The sequence below is a fragment of the Priapulus caudatus genome, unplaced genomic scaffold, assembly GCF_000485595.1.
Source record: "Priapulus caudatus unplaced genomic scaffold, Priapulus_caudatus-5.0.1 Scaffold334, whole genome shotgun sequence".
NCBI classification, from domain to species: Eukaryota; Metazoa; Priapulida; class Priapulimorpha; order Priapulimorphida; family Priapulidae; genus Priapulus; species Priapulus caudatus.
Genome location: NW_014577395.1, coordinates 212,073 through 220,358, shown reverse-complemented (window position 1 = coordinate 220,358; position 8,286 = coordinate 212,073). Strand labels below are relative to the sequence as shown.

The window sequence follows — 8,286 nt, the reverse complement described above, 5'->3', positions numbered from 1 at the left end:
CCAATATAATCACGCCGAGGACAGTTTTTGACATAATTGGACTAGATGTCGACATGATTAATTGTCCCTTGTCGCATGCTGCCTGTTCCACGCTTCTTTCTTATTGACCTTCCTGGGAGTGTTAGGACTGTCAACGACGCATGCTGTCCAGGGCCGTAGGCTGAGTAAATTCCTGGGGGGTGAATTTCATGACTCAACTGTGTAATGATGAGCGACGGGCGCAGCTCTTGATCGACGTCCATAGTGTGGTATAGAAGGGGTGGGTCAGAGACAAGGCTTTCACGGATAAGTAACCAAAAAAATCACGTTAGGGTTATTTACGATTATTAGCTAAGCTTATTTTTTAATTTTGCTCCAAAATCTAAGAAACAGCTGCCCCCTTGCCCCCCCCCAAAGGCTACGACCCTGCTGTCGTCTATACGGAGCATATTTGTAATGAAACAGTTGCTGGTCGCTTCTCTACACATCCCGTCTCAATTTTTCCTCCGCGTTATTGTTTTCCATTTTACGAAATCGGTGTGAAACGTGCTCGACAACAAGTGAGCTTCAAAGCGGCTGCTGTCCAATCATGCGACACTTCCCGTATATTGCTGCTAATAGAACGATAAGTAAGCGCGAGTCATTATATAACTGCCGTTTATGATTGCGTAGTGTATAGCACACGCCGCTTTCTCCCAAACACATATACGGATTTACGACTACCTCGCTCATTAGTAGGTAGCTCGCGCTGGTCTACTAATGAGATTGCTCTCACTCTCGTGTAGTACGCGCGTCCGCAGCTAATCAGACGCGGTATAGCTTTTCATGTCCCTGGCAGCTACGATGAAATCGCGGCACGTTGACTGTGTACCCAACACTCCACACCGCAAATTGCCGACACCGGCATAGACACCCCTTGTATTACTCTAAAAGATTGTAACGGCAACTCGACCCAATATTTTGCGGTAATTTGTATACTCGGTAGAAGATATAGGTGGGTAGGTAGGTAGGTATAGGTAGGTAGGTAGGTAGGTAGGTAGGTAGGTAGGTAGGTAGGCAGGTAGGTAGGCACGCAGGCACGCAGACAGGCACGCAGGCAGGCAGGTAGGCAGATAGGCAGGCAGGCAGGCAGGTAGGCAGATAGGCAGGCAGGTAGGCGGGCAAGCAGATAAGCAGGCGAGCAGGTAGGCAGGTAGGCAGGCTGTGGCAGGTAGGCAGGCAAGTAGGCAGGTAGGCAGGCAGGCAGGCAGGCAGGCAGGCAGGCAGGCAGGCAGGCGGGTAGGCAGGCAGGCAGGCAGGCAGGCGGGTAGGCAAGCAGGCAGACAGGCAGGTAGGTAGGTAGGTAGGCAGGCACGCAGGCAGGCACGCACGCAAGCAGGCAGGCAGGTAGGCGGGCAGGCAAACAAGCAGGCGGGCAGGTAGGCAGGCAGGCAGGTAAGCAGGCAGGCAGGCAGACAGGCAGGCAGGCAGGCGGGTAGGCAAGCAGACAGGCAGGCAGGTAGGTAGGCGGGTAGGTAGGTAGGAACTTGGGTAGGTGATTACAGCTGTTGGCTTCCGCTCCACACATAATAAATCAACCACGTATTTGATTACGTCGGCCTGTATGGTTTGACAGCTCGTTTGGTTACGGCCAGGGCGGGTCTACATGTGTCCCTGCCCTAGGGAAAAACACTGGCAGGAGGCACGAGAGCGTGAATGTAATTCCAGAATTAAACCTAAATTCGCCCGAGATTGCAGCTACTAGTCTGTTCGATTTTAACTGCATTTAAAAAGAATTTTAATGAAGCGTGTAAGATATGCGACTATAGGCATGGCACGCTCGCGTACACTCCGCGATCTCTCTCCCACGCGCTATCAGCTAGCTATAGCAGCGCTCTATCAACCCAGCTTCTCTCGCTGCAGCATCCCGCCTCCTTCACGCTCGCATCAAGCCTCTCAAACTTTGAGTAGCAGACGCGCGAGTTTACCGCGGTTCAACATGCGCATGCGCTTCTCTGTGTACTGGCAGCAAGACCATCGGCAGCGGCAGCAGCAAGCAGAAACCAGGACGACGGTATCATGCAGCGATATCAGCAGTAGCAGCAGCAGTAGCAGCGGCGGCGGCAACAGCAGCAACAGTGGCGGCGGCATGTGACTACGCTTCACACAGCTTCATCAACTAGCTGGTCGGGAGCAGCAGAGGGAACAGCGAATGAAGCGTGAGCAGCATACGCGAGGTAAACGCGTGCTGGCGTATCGTGCGTGTGCACACGCGCGCGCGCCGCTGTAACGCACACACACACACACACACACACACACACACACACGTGTAGCGATCACGTACCCACGAGTAGTGCACGTACACGAGCGTATACACGGACGATGCATGCCTGCAGTCGCGTCGACAACCTAAACGGTAAAAACCTACGTTTATTTATCATTGTTAGTCGCACAAGCAAGGTACGTGTTTCCTCCTGACATAAGTGACACGATACATAATATTGGATATATGTTGTATATATATATATATATATATATATATGTATATTATTAGGTGTGTGTGTGGTGTGTGTGTGTGTGATGGAGTGTGTGTTGATGTGTGCTGTGTGTGTGTGTGGTGTGTGTGTGTGTGGCATGGTGTGTGTGTGTGTAGTGCGTACGTGCGTGTCGTGCATTTCGTGCGTGCGCTGCATGCTGCGTCGCGTGCGTGCGCTGCGTCGTGCTTGGCTGCGCGCTGCTTGTGTGCTGTATGTATACAGTGCCGCTAGGTTCATCGGAGTAAGTTAAACTAAATGAATTTATTTTCACAGCGGCCAAGCCGTAAACGTTGACGGATGAGCTCACACGCGCGCCGCAAAACCACGTACTGCCTATGCAGGACCGCCAGGAACTAGGAGCCAGATGTAAAGCCAGCGCTACTGCCAGGCTGCTGCTATTCGACCTATTGGACACAGCACGTTCCGACCAAGATTCGTGTACCGTCGCGCAACCGGTCATCCCTCGTGCTTGTTTCTCGGGACGAACAAAGCGCGCGACGCTTCCCGACGCGGGCACAAGCCGTTGATAAGTCCTGCTTCAGCCAGTTTTTCTACATGGATATCTACAAATAACCTGATATATGAGGTTAGAAGAGACGCGATGCATGTCCAGGCGATTGTTTTTATTCAGCACGCGATCGTCTCTCTTTCACCGACTTCGGTGATGCTGGTGCCGTATAGGTTGCAACAACTGAACGTCAGGAGTGGGTGCATACATAAGCGGTGGGGCGGGCGGGCGCGGAAGCCAGCAGTGGCGACGCGAGTGAATACGCCGCTATGCTTCAAACCCACTGATAGCCTCAGCACACCACGCGTTAAACCCAGCGGTCCACTAAACCTCAGTAGTTCCAAGATAGCGGAGAAACAACAAGTAACGTCCGCTAGCCGTCATCAGCAAGCGAGATAAAACGTTGCACTTACTGAGACGCTTATCTGGTTCGAATAAAGAAGCACTGCCTACCTCAGCGAGCCTCAACTTAAAAACTCTCATGAATATCGGAAACCCCGTCTTGAACCCTACCCTGTGTTCTACCTTGATGTCAATAGTATGCAACCGTATGTTACATGTGCTTTTGCCCACATGTTGCAACATGTATTTACATGTGTTTCTGCACATGATTACACATATATACCAATGTTTGCTAACCCGGTGGTACACATTGTTTTCATGACTACATTTGTATTACATGTGCTCTGTCGGGCACATGTATACAGTTGGTCGTGGCAGGTGATTGTTTGCACATGTGAGTACACTGTGTGGCCAGTAGGTACATGTGTTTTGCACATGTTCGTATTACAGATACCACAGAATCATACAATGTTCTGCAGACGTGTACACATTGTTTTCATATACTGCATTTGTATTACATGTGGCACCTGTATCTACATTGTGTGACATTAGTACATGTGTTGCACATGTATTTACACATGTATACAATGTTTGCAACGTGTACAATAGTACAATTACAATGATACTACAATGTATAATACAATACAACTGCAATACAATACAATACAAGGTTATGCAGTGTAATACATTGTAATGTAACACAAAGGTGAATTACTTGTGTATGATACAAGTATGTTAATACACATTGGTTTCACTGACGACACTTCAAACTACACTTCACCATCTAGATTTGCACATGGTGTATTACAGTTATTGCACCATGATATTAATGGTTCTTGCACATGTTAGTACATGTTGTTGCACATGTAGTACATGTGTGTGAACAGTATTCAATGGTATACAGATGTTTGCAAGGTTACACATCTGTTTTGCGTACTTTATTTGTATTACATTGTTGCGACAGCATGTAGTAGATACTAGTACATGACGCTGCCGTGCCCCGAGCCTGTGCCACTGTATTACATGTTCCAGTTTGCGCAAGTGGTTGCACATTATTACTATGTGTTTTGCCACATGTATTACATTGTCCGGTGCACGTTTCATTAAAGTCTTTAAGGTCGATAAATTCCACTTTATTATAGAACAAAAAAGGAAATTCTAAAATTAGTTCAACTCACAGGAAATTGGTAGTTTTTTTTGCCAACTAGCGGGTTGGCAGCCAGTCCCACTTGTTACCACAGTGTTGATTGTGTCGTATGTGATAACTACATTTGATTAACATTTGTGTTTGGCACCTGTTCAGTGACATGTTGTTGCACGCATTGTCCTTATTGTCAGTTTTCATATTGCTGCCCTCACAGATTAGGCTTACACACATATGCTTGCGAGCGGTGTGATAATGTGGCTTGGCAATTAGTAGGTAGGGTGGTGGCATGGCATATTGGAGGCACAGGTAGGGGATAGCAAGAGAGGTGTGGCGCATCATTGTGTGGTTATCACCGTATATCAGGGGGTGGCAGAGGACGTGTGGAACCATATATATAGGGGTGCATTAATGTGTGGCACGCGGGTGAGTGAAACAGAGATCTGGGGCACAGGAACAGGGTGACAGGATACAGTGGGCAAGAAGGGTTTTGACAAAATTTGGGATTGGGTTCGGCTCCCGAAATGGAGATGTTATAGGGACGAATCGCGTGCTCCTAGGGGATTTCAGTAACAATTTGGTGGCACTCATTAAAAGTAATCGGCGGCGATGGCAAGGGGTAAATTTACCATGAAAACTCGGGAGACTCCTCATACATATTCAATGGTCTTGGGTAGGTGCAATGGACATGTAGTTTTGGAAAATCTTTGGAATGACATCCTCCTGGGGTGTTATGGCCTGCCGCGCACGGACGCATCTGGGACCAATTGATCGGGTGAGGTTGTCGGGAGCAGTGGCTGAGCGAACTCAATTAACGTTAGTTGGGTCACATTGCTGGTAGTTTAATCCATGGTGGGTGTGATTCGAGGGGGAAAAGTTAATGTGGAGGGCTAGGGATGGGGGTTTGCAACATGATAGTTCGTACTAAGGCTATAATGAGCAATGATACAAGTGGGAGGGTCTTGATGGGCATGCACAATGTAAATGCGTGATACACCCATTAGCTCAGGTTGGCGCTAATGACCTTAATTTACAGGTCATTTGTATTGTGTACGATGATACGGCGAGGTATTTTGTATTGACATTTTGCTATATTAGCACAGCCGCGCAACAGTATTAGGTTTTTTTGGAGTTTTATTACACCTTTTAGATGTATTAATCCTATTTTTACAACAAAATAAAGGCGACATTCTTGGTGCATAGACATTGTAGGTTTTTCAATAAGGTACATGTGTTTGTTGGGATCCAATGTTATATGTCATTTAAATGGGTATATATAAAGGACATTATCAAGGGGCTACCTGACCAATTGTTTGCAGTCATAATCTCCAGGATATTGGAAAGCCTATATCTATATTGTAATTGGCTAGATCTGTTTTACATGTTGCATTAGGGCACATAATTGGGTACCAATCATGTAATGTATTAATACACCAATTCCGGATGGACAGGATGACTTCTAATTCAAGCACCACTATTGACCGAAATTCGAACTCCAACAATAGTATATTATTGGAAATCAGAAACGTATGTAGTTTAACGTCACTATCTTTGATCTTCTCAAATTTACTTTACAGACGAAGCCATCATGTATGGTGAATCTGGTAGATCTAGTTGGATAGTTTGCCATAGAGCCCAAGCAAGATATTGGTGGTAGTGATAGTCTACGGTCATTGTTAATGTGACAAAGATAGACATTTCGGACATTAGAGGCCATAAGTATATTACATGCTTGGGAGCTGATGATACAAGATAAAAGAACTTAAGCAATTCTTTGCTTTGTGGAGCCCCAATATCTAAAAATACATAAGTGATGGTACTCAAGTGCGTTCAGTATAGGTTAAGTGGGTTCTTGTGTCCAGATAGTATTTGAAAACATGTCTCCCTTGTCTTTTACTTTTCGGTGGACATACGACTTAGCTTAAAACACTCAATTTTGATGTCTACATGTGGCTCTTCGCAGTGTCCCATTTTTGCATGCTCTAAAACATCAACGCTGCTATTATCTTTCCTTTGTTCGGACGTCATTGTTAATTTTTGACAGCTGCGTGTTTGGGGGCAATTCTTGCACATGTAATACTGGAGTTTGGATGATACTACTCTGTGTTTGGCTACAGCAGCACTAGATTATGTTTGGTGGTCGTTAGGTGCGTGGTGTGGGTTGCATATGTATTACAGTTTGATTCTCCCCTTATGTGTGTTCTCGTGCTATCATCCCCACATGTTGATTACATTGTGAGTGTTATTTGATGTATTTTTAACGGCAATACACGGGCCCTATTGTATGCTGGTTGACATCGTGAGGCATCGATAGTCTTAAGAAACTTGTTGGATAGTTCTTACCACCGGAACTTGAGTATAATTCGCTTGGAGAATCATACTGCGAAGTTCTTTTGTTTACACCTTCGGTGGGCATGATCGGGAGCGTACGTCATTTCATAAGTCTGCAATAAATTTTTCAATCCTGTCGGATATTACATGGGAAACAGACGCGGCTTGTTGCTAGACACAAATCGATGAGATTTTACACGAGGGGGTACAATGTGTGGTAAAGTGAACATTATCGCTTACAGCGTGCTATCTCGACCCATCGTCTTCATCGATCCTTTCTCTACTCTCGATCTACCCTTTTGCTCCGCTCTCAAAATCATCTCTCGCACCGGCAATGCATTCTCACAGGCCCTCCAGACTCTTTCTTTTCTAATCTACTCCCAGTTCGTCATCTCATTCTCTCTCTCTCTCTGCTCATCTCTCTCTTCTCTCTCTTTCTCTCTCCGTCGTTACTGAGGTGAGTGCCGCTTGCACGCTCCTTGCTTTCTTAAGTTCTTGCTATTCACCCCTCCCCTAGCTTTCGTGGTATTCACTTGCCATCTCGCTCTCACACTCTATCCTGCCTCTACATCAGCACATCTTCATGTACGCAGTTGCTCTCGATCTTCAGCGCAAGTTGCGATTGTGGATAATGGTTCAAGTTACACTATCTGGGGCCCACATTCCCTGTCGCAACAGTTAGCTCAGAGGTCACGACTAACTTTTTAGGTGAGGTGCTGGAAAATGACGCACCCTTAAAATATGGTGAGGCAGCTAATCAACCATAGGGACCTGTGAAAATGTTACAGATACAGCGAGTAATATGCGAACCAAACTCCCCGTTTAACAGCGTACGCCGTATACCTCCATAAGCGCTAACGTTTCTCAAGCAGAAGATCTTGGATTCCACACCTGAAAAAAGAACGGGTCACTAAATTTGATGCCGTGGGAGTGCGATTTTGAGGTCGGTATTTTCAAAAATGAAGTCTTCGTTTACCACGACTTGCGCACCCCCTAATTTCGCAATTGTAGCTGTACTTACCGTTGGTCAGGGAGGAGAATACGACAGCCCAGTATATCTTCGCAGAGTGGAGAGACTAGAGTATTATGATAATTGCTTCTGAAGCCCTCAGGATTAGAGCGCGTGAGCAGCTGAGCACCCTACCTCCTCCAGCTCCTTCGCCCGCCATGTTGTTTGCGAGTCTTCACTCGCCACGGTTCATCAATTACTCTTTGCCTATCTGCCTATGCTGCCGAATAAGAAGTTAGGCCCAGCGCTAGGAAGCAACTTCCACAAAGCTGTTTTGCGCAGACCTCGCTGATGCAATGTTCGGAAGTTTTTGGAATTGGAGTACAGCTGGCTTATGAGCTGATCGCCCTCCAGGAGGGGCGCAGTCTGAGTGCAATGCACGTGTACGGTGGTAAGGGAGGGCATGGGTGTTGGTAATTACATATTGCAAACACATGAATACATGTGAACGACATTG

General features: G+C 46.6%; 1 protein-coding gene across 1 annotated transcript in view; it reads right to left on the bottom strand.

Annotated features, from left to right (window-relative positions):
• LOC106809177 (cation channel sperm-associated protein subunit beta-like) overlaps positions 1–8,286 on the bottom strand; it is a 49,552-nt gene that overhangs the window by 26,996 nt on the left and 14,270 nt on the right. The window lies entirely within an intron of this gene.